The sequence below is a fragment of the Haliaeetus albicilla genome, chromosome 14, assembly GCF_947461875.1.
Source record: "Haliaeetus albicilla chromosome 14, bHalAlb1.1, whole genome shotgun sequence".
Classification (NCBI taxonomy): domain Eukaryota; kingdom Metazoa; phylum Chordata; class Aves; order Accipitriformes; family Accipitridae; genus Haliaeetus; species Haliaeetus albicilla.
Genome location: NC_091496.1, coordinates 280565 through 294370, shown reverse-complemented (window position 1 = coordinate 294370; position 13806 = coordinate 280565). Strand labels below are relative to the sequence as shown.

General features: G+C 44.9%; 1 protein-coding gene across 19 annotated transcripts in view; it reads right to left on the bottom strand.

Moving 5' to 3' along the window:
• The window catches only part of SHANK3 (SH3 and multiple ankyrin repeat domains 3), a 396403-nt gene that overhangs the window by 301328 nt on the left and 81269 nt on the right, over nucleotides 1–13806 (bottom strand). The gene's annotated exons all lie outside the window — the stretch shown is intronic.

The following is a 13806-nucleotide window of genomic DNA, read 5'->3' as shown; positions in this document are numbered from 1 at the left end:
TTGGTGGAGGGTTATTGGTAATGGTCTGCATCCCTTCTCACACCACGCGCAGCCCCTGGGAGAGAGCAGTACCAGGTGCAGCACAAGAAACAGTGGAAAATGCCACCACTTGTCACAACTAACAGACGAATGGATGCACTGCTGATGTGGTGCCGGGGGAGGTTCTTGGAAGACCTTGGTGGAGCACACAGAGACATGGCTGTGGTTTCTGTGGTTCAGAAGAGCTGGGTGGCCGCAGTGGAAGCACAGTCCGCTCCTCCACCAAAGCAGGATGGGGGTGCGGGGGTCACGATTCACACACCCACTGCACACCAAGGGAGATGAAGAGCAGGTGACTGTGGGTGAGCTCCTGGGGCAGGGGAGCCTTTCTCCTTCTCTCCACCAACACCAAAACCACGTGCTGTGCAGCTCCCCAGCTCTCACACCCCAGCTCTTTAGCTGGGGCCACATCCAGCTGAAGGCAAAGGGAAGCTAAAGAGGAGAGTCTTGTGAAGTTATGGTCTCTTAAGGACCATCACTTATCTTCTGTGCCAAATACCATTGCTTTACTTTGTCGTTATCACTGACTTTCAGTTACTGCTTTTTCACCATAATTTCTATAAAATCTCTTCCTTCTTTATGGATATTTTGTATTATTTTGAGAGCACATATTTGGCCCTTGCAGTGTGATAAGAACTCAGACTGCTAGAAACTTCAGTATCTGCTACAAACCATACTCATCAGTCCCTGCTCCAGGCACCTACCTCCATTTCCAGAGGCAGTTAAATCACCGGTCTTTTTTCAATAGCTCAGTTTAAATGAGACAAACTTTTCAAACAGGCAAAAGACACAGAAAACAAGGCTTCAAATCTTCCTTTAGTCTCAGTTATTAATATGCCAAACTCAATTGAAAAATCTATCACGTTATCTTGAATCCTGAAGACTGAGAAAGGTCCAAATAGAGCATTTCAAGATGCACTGAATGAACTGCAGCTAGCAATTTGCTCACTAAATCTAATCTAATCACTCTCTAATCTAAGATTTTAGTGATTACACTCTGTTAATTCTTGGAAACGTGCGTATCCAAATATATGCTTAAAGTAATTAACTAATAAGTGCACAAGATCCATAGCAGAAAACAAGAACCAGCAAGACAACGCATTGCACATTGCACAGCATAAGAAACTCATTAATGGACATAAGAAGGAGCTGCAGATTGGACTCTGCCTGTGGGCTGTCAGGCAGCCGAGCTCCACAGTGTGGGGTTGAAACCAGTCCTCCCACTGACGCTCAATGAACTGCTCTAATGGGAAGCGCTTGCATGGCAAAGCCAGCACCCAGCTGCGCATGGCAGCTGCTCCAGTGCTCCTGACCCCTGACAGGGATTAAATTCTGCAGCCAAAATCTGCATCAGCAAATCGGGGCCAGCAAACGAGAGCTGTACTTGGGAGCACCACCGGTGGTCTGAGGAACGGGAGCCTGGGGAAGGAGCAGGTCAGATGGTCCAGGTCTGAAAAGGTGCTAGTGGGACTGCTCCTTTAACCAGTGGGTTGTAGGGAAGCAGAGGGCGAACAGCTTCTCAGAGGATTTCCTTGTGGAAGGGGCACCCTTGCGATCCAGCAGCCTGACTGGCAAGAGTGGCACAGCCTGGGGCACCGCTGGAGCAGGACACTACCGGACAGCACTCAGCTCTGGCAGCTGCAGCACGAAGTAGGTCCAGGTCCAGGAAAGCTTGCAGAAGTTCATTTCTGCTCCACTTAAAGGAGCGCTTTCTCTAGGTTTTTGTCTTGTAACTACATTTTACTCTTGGTTCTGCTAAAAGAAGCTTAGGATGAAAACCATCGCTAACGTTTTAATTGCAAAAGAGGTATTCTGGCAGTCCTCAGGCTGGTCACTTCTATGAAAGCAATGAATCCAAACAAGGCTGCGCTGTGGAATAAAACATCTGAGCTCCCATACCCAGAACTGGACAGAGATCCCCCACTCCTGCCAACGCAGCCGTCTGGGCTCTGGATCAGGTGTTATCCACACACACCCCAGAAGCCGGCAGCAAAGAGACAACTTGAGAGGATGGTCACCATGTCACACAGTGTGGATGCTCCTCTAGTGACACACGGTGTGGATGCTCTTCTACAGCCTCGCATTCTCTACAGCTCCTCACATTCTGGGGGTGTCTTAAGAACTGGAATTCACGTGGCAAGGCAAAGGCAGCGAGGGAAGGTGAGAAACCGCAGCTAGTGCTCCAACAGGAGCAGGAACAACCTCTCCGCTCTGATACCAGAATTTAAAAAACAAAACAAAACAAAACAAAACAAAGCAAAACCCAACAAACTTAAAAAAAAAAGAACCCACCTGTTACTCCAGGATTTATCATTTAGGAAAAGGCAGAACCTCTGTTCAAGTTGAGATGACAACAGGCTTGATATGAAAGTTTTCATGCAAGCTACTGGAGAGGAGAGTTACTGTCTACACAGTGTTCCTGTGCAGACGTATAGTATACAATAACAGAAAATATCTGCCTATGACAAATACCACCTATAAGTAGAACACCGTTGTAGTGTTTTTCAGCTGTAGGTGAAAACATTACAAGATGACATTTTATCTCCAATTTCAGTTGAATGCAAACATATCATTTTTCATTAATCTCCAGTTGCACATTCGATTCAAAGAGATGCCACCAGTTTGCTTAAAAAAAAAGGTTTAAAGCAACTAGATCAACTGATTTTAAACTGAGAAGGACAATAACTATACAAATCACAAGCCATTGGAGTTTCATCCAGTGCTTCCCCCATCTAACCACAACTGCTGGCTGAACCAGCACTTTCAGCTGTAACTTTCAGCTACTAAAATTGAAAGCAAGAGAAAATATGTATGAATGTGAGTTATTCAGGTTGTTAAGCAAGTAATTGCACATGTGTACCTTGAATGCATTATGCCACAGGTAGCAGTCTGGATACAGCACAGCCAAAGCAGAGGAGGAGCAAGCTCTCTGCACCTTGGGCAGAGGGGTTTCTTCCTAACAGTAAGCAGAAGGTTGAGAAAGCACTGTCATGCACAGCAAGTATTTCTCCCCAATTACTTATTCCTGCTGCTCTTTCTTTGTCCTCACATCATATTGGGGCTACAGTCTGTATTGCTACACACAGTCAAGAATACTTCGTAAATGCAATGATTTCCTCTCATTCTCCCGCTGCTCCCCAATTGCCACCCTATGTTAAATATTGAGGATTGCCTTTCTCTTTTCTACATGCCAAAACTATCACTCAGGCTTGGGTCTAATTTTAGAATAACAGTAACTTCTCAAGCATTTTTTTTTACACCCTTAAAATGTACCTGCAGGAAGCAACTGTGAATTTTTTCTTTTAATCCCTTTCAAAGACAGTTAATCTTTCCTAGAATATCTTCCCAGCAATCCTGCAGCACTGAAACATGAACAATGGTAAATTGGGCTGCAGCGGTTTAAGACGTGGCTCTTCTCTGCCCTCTCACTGAAGCAGAGTCAGGGGAAGGGGAACATGTGCTGCACTTCAGCTGCCTCAGTGCAGCTTAAAACCACTCCCAAAAGCAGCTTAAATGAAGATACCAGGTTTCGCCCTGAAGAAGCTGCGACGATGCCGTATTTTCCTGTTGGCTCTGCTGTGAGGATGGCACCGCAAAGCACAGAATATTTTACAGTGCAGCCAGTGTTATTTGAAGTCCATTAATGATTTAACTCTGCAGAAGAACATTCCTCCAACCAGGGAAGTCCATCTTGCCTCAGGGAGCTTGTCCCATGCACCACCTGCGCGCAAGGGAACCGCTCTGTTCAGAAGAATTCAGCACAGGACAAGTGTGCAACACCTGCACAGACAAAGCATGAGGGGACCCTGGTGTAACCGGGCTGCAAACCCCCAGTGTCTCCAGCAAACCTAGCACTGACGTTAGAAATACAAATGGGCTAATGGCAGAAGGGAAATGTTTCCCTCCTAACAGGGACAACTTGGATGATAAGTCCTGGAGAGCGGCTGCTGTGTGTCCTGGGAAGAGAAAGAACAGCACGTGCTAGAAAGAGAAACTGAGATTAAGCGCAGGTATTGTGGTGGCCCAGATGAACTGCACAAATGTGCATCATCCTTCTCATCTACAACACACATACATTCCCTTCCAAACCACTAGAATTTAAACCTCAGGCAGGGTTATATGACTTCTCTCCTTTAAAAGAAACAGTTCATGAGCAAGAGAAGACCTCTGCTTTCGGGAAAACCTAGCAGGCTGCAGATAAGGCTATTGCTTTTCCTGTGTTGAATAGGATCATGGATAATGACCCACAAATCATTTCTGCAGGGATAACTTTTTCCCCAGGTCAAGAGAGGTAGAAGAAAAGGTTACAGAAACTGAGAAGAGGATGAATCATTTTTATTAGGAATCTATACTGCAGAGTCTTTGAGACAGTAATACTGCATTCACTGCTTCAAAATCAGCAGAGTGGTTACAAACTGCCTTCAGATGGGGATGAAGGGAACACTTGTGTTGCACAGGAGTGGATGAAGAAGGCTTTAGCTGCTGAAGGGCTGAATTTCTAAAACCTCAAGGATTCGGGTGCCCCCCCCTCCACTTTCATACAAGGAAGGAGAATAAATGGTATTTGTAATTATCCAAGCTGCTGAAGACCTGGCCACACAGAAAGGAGCATTTTGTGTCAGGGCCTATTTGCGATATCCCTGGTAGACTCATCCCTAGAGACACAGTGGATAAAAGAGCATTGCTAATAGCAATGCTGCTCTGCCTAAAAGGAGAGCAGATTTACTACAGTGATTTTGTAAAGGATGGCTGAGAGTTAAGAATAGGACTTGTGCTCTGCAGCTTTTTCTATCTCTGCTAAATACCAAGCACTGGAAACAACATCATTTATTTATGCCTTCTCTTGAAATCTTAGTTGGACACCTGCCCACAGTCCCATCAATTTACTGATAAACCTGAAAGCTCTGGGTTAAAAATTCAGTACAGAAGTATTCCCAACCAAGGAAAGACTAAGGTTTTCAAAGTATCTGGGAGAGAGGAGGCTTGACTTGGCAGCAAAGTGGCCTTTTCTCTCTCCATGAAGAGTACCCTTGCAGGTCCTTAAAGGAGATTCAGAGCAGTAGGCAAGAAAACTCTAAGACCTTTTGGGAAGAGAGTGTTTCATCCCTGTGTTTGTAACCTCTTTAGTTTCAGGTTTTACCAGATTCCCTGGCTGATGGGCCAGGCAGGCATCTCCTGGCAAAGATGAAGAGGAGCACTGTTTCAGAAGGACTTGGGACAAGGATGTTCAAAACGTCCCTGAGAAGCTGAAGAAGGCCAAAGCCAAAAAAACAAAACCACAAGATCCAAAAGATTTTGGCTTCCTGGAGATGGTGCAATGAGGGATGGCTCCTCAATAGGGAACATTTATGGAAGTTTGTGGCATTGCTGTCTTCATAAAGTGGAGCGCCAGAGAAAGATTTATTACTGGTAACTGTCTCTGCTTTGGCTGTTACACTTGAATATCGCTATGGGCTGAAGGGATGGAGCAAAGGCACTGTTAGTTCAGTATTTAACATTGGCCACATCACCATCTGACCTGGCATTCAGACAGGCAGAAAACCTCCTTGCCCCACAGGCTTTGGGGGCAAACAGCCTCCCTGTGCTTTGCCAAACCCTCTCAGCTCCATGGGGACATGTTATGAGCTCTTCTGCCTCTGCCTGCAAGGTGGCATAGTCTGCGCCTTCGTCCCTAAATGTCTCTGGGCACGCTTCTGCTGAATTCAGTTGGAAAAAGGTGGTTTCCACGATTGCTGGCTGGACAGGAGGCAGGGATGACAACCAGTGATTCTTACCCCCACTGCACGGTGCCTGTCCAGCCTCCCGCTGGCTCTCGGGGCTGTCCCTGCATGCAGGGAGTGCGCAGCAGCTTGGTCTGCAAGAGCTCCCCGCTTCCCAGAGGAGGAAAAAAACCACATTCATAGTATTAGTCCTCATCTCAGAGACGAGGTCACAGCACGCTGGCTGCCATGCCATGGGGCTTTGCCGTGGGAAGCTTGGGCACATCTTGCAGATCTCCCTGGCCAGCTGGAGGGAACGTGGGGTCCCAGGGGTAATTCCCAGGCACCTCTAGATTCACAGATGGGTTTGGATGCAATAACCATGTTGAAGGCTTCTGTCCTTCAACAGGAAGGCTTCCCCATAGCCTGCAAGTAAGCTTTAAGAGCAAGCATAATGAAAAAGGCAGCTCCTACAAACCCAGTCAGGTTCTGTCCAGAACTGTAGGCACAGAAACCAGTTCTTGAACTAGCTCAGCCTTGGCATAATCAAAGTCCAAATCACCAAGGCTCTTCCCCATTCTGGACGAGGATATTAAGTATTAAATTAATGCTCTCCTTTCTCTCTCCACCCTTTCTCTGCTTCCGCAGGGACTGGCAAGGAGATGGTGTCATGCAACAAGACTTCACTGGCTTCATCCTCAGCAACTCCCTCCATTCCCAGGTTTCCTGTGTCTGGCAAGTCCCAGTGTCCTTCGCAGTTTGGGCAAGCCAACAGCCTCCTCCTTTGATTAACCTCAGCAACTGCACACGCTCATTTTAGCAGACCTCCTCCATTGCAGACTGAGACCTGGTTAGACCCCTTGAATATAAAACTACTAGACAAAATATTCTTCCATCCATCACCCTTGGCTTAGCTAACACAAAAACAGAGCAAGAAGGACACAGAACAATTACATTTTTACTTTACCATTCACCAAAATAAAATGCTATCCTACACATATGTATATTTATTTTCTCCCAGGACAAGATGGTACAAAAAAGGATCACAACTGACACGTGTCAAGCATACTGCTTAACATACTCCCGTAACAGGCAGTATGAAAACTTGTAGTGGAAAACAAATAATCTGAGAAAAATAATTCGCTGTCTCTCTGCCCTAAAGTTCAGATAAAAATGCACTGGGGTCTTAACAACAGCAAAAAAGCTTTGATAGGAAACAGGAAGAGGCCTCTAGTTAAACAAGTCAGACACCACAAAGATGCAGTACTTGTACACCATGTACTGCTGCTGGGTTTTTAACACTGAGCGTACCACTGTTGGCTTCTTGTAATACTAAGACCTTTATCAGAAGGTAGAGAGGCAAGTGTCCTTTCTAATCTTGCTTTTCCTCATGGGTTTGCGCACAGAACTCTAACCTAAGGCTCCATCCATATGTGCTGCCATGGTACAGATGTTTACTTTAAAAAAAAGGGGAAAAAAAGCTAAACTAAAGAAAAATAGCCCAAAGATATTTATTTTGATAAAAGAGCTATTTGTTAAGCCTATTCCAAACCAACTTTAAGATATTCATATTAAAATAACTGTCTACACATCTTTGTGCAGCCTTTAAAATTCATACCATAAATTACATCAGTGCAATTTTACATGGGAACACTCTGAAGGCTTGTTAAAAAATCCTCTTCTAACTGCAATTGTGCTGGTTGAAGAGGTTGCCTCCCCCAGCCTTCCTCCACTGTTTGTCACTACCCTACGCTTGGAGGGCCTCCATCCCGGCGTGCTAGCTCAGCTCCTCACAGAAGTCTCGCCTAACATTTTTCAGTAAAAATGAGCCACTTTTTTTCCCAAAACTTGGGGTAATTGCATAATTAGGTACTTGAGATAACTATTTTATCTTCTTGCAGAGGAACAGAAGGGACACAAGTTGGAACCAGAAGTCCATGATAAACTCCAGAAACTTTTCCTTGATGGGAATTGCTATGTGCCTTCATTGCCTGAGCTCGACCCCTTCAGAAAGGCAGTACAACCACATACAATGCCTCCAAATTCAGTGTCTCGGCTATATATCCAAAGAAACCCTACAGGTATTGAAACAATAAACAGAGCTAGAGATGACCACATCATAGCAGGGCCCCTATCCTTCGGACAGTCTATCTGGAAGAGTCCCAGTTTAAGGATGCTGAGGTCCTACCACTATCAGCAAGGTCACTTGCGTGATTTTCCCCCCAGGCACTGCAAAAGTGGCAAGCAACAACAACAGTGACACCCACCAAGCTGCAGCCCCATGAAGAGACCACAGAGAACACTGCTCCTTGCATTTCCCTCAGGGATCAGCAACACAGTGACAGCGTAGCAGTATCACAACGCTGCGCACACGTAGCACCAAACTGTACCAACATGACTGACTGGTGATACTGTCATGAGACCACACGGTCCATAATGCTGTTCTCACACTCTGCTGCGTAGGGTCCCTGCCTCTTCCTCATCTTTCTTCCATCAACTCAGGAAATTCTAGTTTAGTAAACGAGTCCATTGAAAATGGGAATGCCAAAGAGAAGTTTCATAGGGTGTATGGTTTCTTCTTTTCGGGCATGGATCTATTCCAGCTGCACAAAGAGCTATGCCAAGCTGGATGCACCATGCTTTCCTTTCTAAGAGGGGAAGAACCAATCCTGCATATGAAGTGCGATCTGGTGACAAATGAAAGATATGGATCAGAAGCACACTTTGCACCATTGTGCAACATCTGAAATATGAACACTTACGGGAGGACAGCTGGACCGCTAGACTCAGGAGCCAGCCCTCGAGGCAGCCCAAGGAGAAGGATCTGCAGGGAGGGAACAGGGGAGACAGAGAAAGCAGGAGAGCAGAGCATCAAGACGGGCAACAGAACAGGAGTATCAACCATGATCAGCACCTCTCTGAGGAACCTGGCTGGGAGGAGCAAGCAGTTACTACACAAACACCCATGACCAAAACAAAGTAAAATGGGTATATCAGAGGGATAGAGAAGGTAGTTTGAGACAGTTCTCTTTCCTAGTCTAACTCTGTATTCATTACTGTTATGGCCAGAAGTGAAATAGTTTTTTAAAAAAAAAGTCAAATATATTTTACTTTCTATGATTTCTATTTGCTTTCAGTAAGACCCACACCGAGCCTGCCAGGTCCACACTGATGTCTTGGACTCCCTTGCATGAGGTGCCCAGTTCAGGTGACCGACTCCAGGCCAGCTGCCAAAACATGTCTGGGTGCCCTTCACCACAAACTGGAAATCTGGCCAAGGGAATCGGAACCATGCAGCAGCACTTGTATTTACATGTCTGAACATGGAAGATGAGCAGAGCCCACAATTTTCCTTTAGTGCTAAACAAACCTGTGAAATTAAAGGGCAGAAATTTGCTAGTAATGGGGCACAAGGACATGGAAGGAAAGCTGAAGGACAGAAAAGTCCACATGCTTATCCCAAAGATCCCTTCAGTCGTACAAGCAAGAGAAGACAGCAGGCAAAAAACACTGGAAGGGACTCACCAGCCACATGATGGGAGCAAAACTGAGAACGTTGGGTTTAGAGAACACCATCCCATTCTGGAGGATTCTCAGGGAACCGCACTCCACTGAGAGGTGAGATAATGATCTTGGCTGAGAAATAGGTGGAGTGATTAGGAAGATGTTAAACTAAGAACACAAGCAAAATGATTCCAAAGAGGGACACACAGCACAAATGCAGCGTGTCAGAAGTAATCAAACCCATTTGACAAAGACTGTGAGGAAGATTTTTTTTTCTTCCTCTTTGCTCATTGCAAAATGCTAGGGGGCTGGATGACAAGAAAAAGGATGTGGACTGCTTTTACTGGTAATAAGAACTGTGATATAATTGTCAGTACTGAAATCTACAGACAATTACACCATTTTAGAATATTAAGGATGCCTCCTTGTTACAAGAATGAGAAAGTACTGAGTGGGCAAGGAGGACCAGGGAAAGAGTTTACATTAAAATCCCATCATCTATCATATGGCCACTGATTATTCAGAACAGGACTTTCAATGCATGTGGATTAGCGTCTGAAGTAATAAGTTAAAAGGTCCTTCATAAGATTTTGTTGCAGACTACTAACTAAAAAAAAAAATGCATTAACTTCTAAGTGTTTGTCTCCAAGTTGTATAAATTAACATTTGCACTATCAGGGCAACTTCAGCTTGAAGGAAAATGCTGGGTGTCCCATCCAACAAGCAATAAAACTTCATTTCATTTTCTAAAAAGGAGAAAACTGATCACTTTTGTATAGATACTGTTTCACTCCAACACAAGGGAATGCTACTTTGGACCTCAATGTAATGAATAAAAATCTGCTAAATACCTAACTACTATCTAGTCAGCTAGGGATGACGTGGAAAGAAGGAAGTCCCAACTAGTCAGGTGAATGTTTGATGCTTCCTAAGGGAATCAAGCAAGGGAAATTACATTAGGTAATCGATCATAGGAAGTGTGGGAGGTTTAAAATTAAAAAGTAAAAGGCAACTGGGAAGTCTTGAAGAACAATTTCTGTGTGACCCAGAACTACAACTTCATAAATCAAAAAGGAGAACCGCTGCCACGTGCGTCTCCCAGGTCAGCAGTGAAGTGATGGCGGCAGTCACAAACAGAGATAACTCTAACAACAGGATGTGATGAAACAGATAGTGGTCAATATGAACCGAAAATTAGAAAATGAAGAATAATAACAAGAACAAATGACATAGGAGTACAGAAATCCACATTTGGCCTGGCAAAGGACTATCAGAGACAGGTTTTGCTGCTGTTGTTTAAATTTGATAATACCGCAGTGACTTTCAAGCCCCTGTGCAAGCCAGTCAGTCACTAGGCAGATGATAGTGTATAATTGCTAATAAATACAGAGAGCAAAATGACAAATCATTTATTTTTTACGTTGCTGCTATGGAAATACATTTTCCTCTCCATTACCAAATATGGATTTTTGGCATGAGCTACCTGAGATTGAATAAATTGTTTGTATCTGGTGAGTGGTGTATATCACCCTCCTTATCTTCTCCCTGAAGATCTTCTTGGTCCCAAAAAAGTTAAACTTTAATAAATTTTGAAACAGTGGGACATTCAAAAAGACCAGAAGAAAAGCTGTGTCAGGCCAGTGTTCAAAAAGGGGCAAGTAAAATGATCCATGAAACTACAAGTCAGAAGAATAACACTGATCCTGGGAAAATGCTGGGAAAATTGATTTGGAATTTAATTGACACAGCATTAAAGAATACCTACATTATTAATATTGCCCAATCAAGCTTTACAGTAAACAGGTCTTCCTACTCAAACGTAATTCCTTTCCTTGGTAAATTACAAGTCTGACTGATGCAGATAGCTGCATTGATGTAGGACTCACGCTTGGCTGAGTCCTACATGACATTAAAAATGAGTGGTATAAAATGTCAGTCAGGCGTGTTCCAAATGAACAAAAATCCAGCTGAAGAGCAGCAGTCAGAGTGGTCACTGGGGAACATGGCCAATCACGTGGGCGTTGAAGAGGCTCTTCAGGGTGTTGGACTTGACTCTATTCTAGACCCTCATCAATTATCCTGAAGTAAATGCAAATCTCTGATCAGATTTGTAGATACCATAAGGATTGGAAGAGTGCTAGGAGCAATCGGGGCTGGGCAATCCCAGCACCAGAACAACAGACATGGAAACCTGGCAGGATGCACTTGAGTTGCGACACATCGGGGAGGAGACGTGCTGCCCTGGGCAGCTGCAGCAGCTGCACCCTGTGGTCACGGCTCGTCGAAATGCTCCCGCCTGGGGGGACAAGCCGGGCCTCCCCAGCCGTGCTGCTGCGGTCGGCGGCCCGGGGGGGAGCAGCACGCTCCTGCCATGCTCTTCCATCATCCACCCCAGCTGCCTGGGAAGTCAATGGGAAGGAAAACAACCTCCACCAAACAAAGAAAGCTCAAAAGCAAGGAACCGCTTAGTTGGTTCCACTTCGTTCAGCTGACATGGGACTAGCAACCCCAGGTTAAGGCAGGGGTAGTACACAACGCAGGAGGAGGAACAGGAATGGAAACCCCCCCGGCCCCTCCGTCTAGCAGGCTGTAACGTGGGGTCCCATCGCAGAGATGCGCGATCACCCTCACCCTCCCCAAGCATGGCCCCGGGAGGCCGGAGAGCAGGGACCTGCAGGAAGAGCTGTGCCTGCCCGTGACAAGTGGCGCAGGCAGGCAGCGGGCTGTCTCGTACCCGCATTCTTAAAAACCTCTTAAAAATGGAGTACTGACATATAAGTCACAAAAATGACAGGAAAGCTGGAGAAAATACCTTCAAATGAAAGACTGGAGGAGTTTGGCCTCTCTTTAATTAAGGAAAGGAAGATTGAATGTTGACTTGATTACCATGTGTATAAATACCTTCATGTGAAGACATACCAGGTACTAAAGTGCTCTTTAATCTAGAAGATAAAGTATAACGACAGCTGGAAGCTGAAGCACACAAATTTAAATGAGATACGAATTTTAAACAGTGAGGGTGATTAACCAAATAACGAAGGAAAGGCACAGATCTTCTGTTCCCTGAATCAAGATTGATGACTTTCTGGAAAACATGTTTAAGCTTTGCTTAGTGAACACACACACACACACAGAGGGTGAAGAGCATCCTGCGAGATACAGGAGGCCAGGTCAGATGGTACAATACCTCTATCTGGTCTTAAATTCCAGGAACCTATGTATACCAAACAGCAGTTTTATGTCATTCTTTCACGTTCATGAAACAGATTGTAAAGCAAGCAGTAATGAAGTGTTTTTGCACAAGAATTAGGACTCCAGAAGTGAGGTGTCCAAGACTCCCTCTGCTCCAACAGTCTATTTTCACATCTCAAAGCACCCACTCTGGTTTTGCCCTCAGTTCTGAACCAGATCCAAACAACTGTTTGGGTCAGGTGTTTTTCCTTCTTCCCCCTCTATATTTAATGCAGTCTTTTCAGTACTCAAGAGCCTGCTCCTATAAACCTCTACCTTTCTGTGAAGTAACATCTGGGTTCAAACCATATCAGATCCAAAACTCTCACAGCATCTTTTCAAGCAGCACGCTGTACTCTGAAATATAATATACTCTGGAAAGCTGAATCAGCTTTAGAAGAGTGTAGGACTTTCTTTATAATGAAAGATCCCTCAAAATATTTGTAAAGTCTTGGGCAAAAATGAAAACCACATGGAGCTGAGCTGTTTGGACATGCTACAGGGCAGACGGTGATCGCACTTGCATGCTATCAGCTATTTTTCATATGAGCAGCTGCTCATCAGGACACTCTGGCAGGTTCAGGGATAGTGGTTACACCAGCAAATTAAACAGTACAAACATTCCCAGGTGCTGTTCAAATGGTTCTTGCCAGAGTTTGGCTGCACCAGCTTTCACCTTCCCAGTTCAGGCGCTGGCAGAAGCCATTCCCAAAGGGCAGTTCGGATGCAGCCACGTTATCTGAGAGGATAAGAGAGGTTAATAGTGTGAATGACACCACACTCTGCCACCTGATCTTGGTGCTGAAAAGTAGTCTGGACACACTACATTTCAGAAGTAGCCAGTGTTTCAGAAACAACCTGAAAAACCATCCAACTGAACCAGAAACACAGAAAATTAATCATCAGATTGGGGTCTGCTTATGGGTTGGAAACATGCCCATGATTCACACACCTAAGTCCAACTCTATAATAAATACTAATAAGCTGCATTACTTTAAAACAGGAACAGCAAAAGCAGTAACTCCTCTCTCAGAACAAGACTACGAGACTTCACAGCAGTGGAAATGGGAAGAGGTCCCCCCTCACTCCCCCATCAGTAAGGAGAATGTGCTGAAGTCTGATTCTCAGTTCTTACAGCCAGGAGCCTGCAGACAACCCAACAGCCAGCGCTCCAGCGACCAGACTTCTCCAGGGTGAATTTTGCCCACACAGATAGGAAAAAAAAAAAAAAAGGAAAAAAAAAAAATCAAGGAAGCCAGAGGCCAAGATTTTATTTTCTTGACCCCCAAAATACTTCTTAAACCTTCTGACTGCTTCATGAAGAGATCCTCGG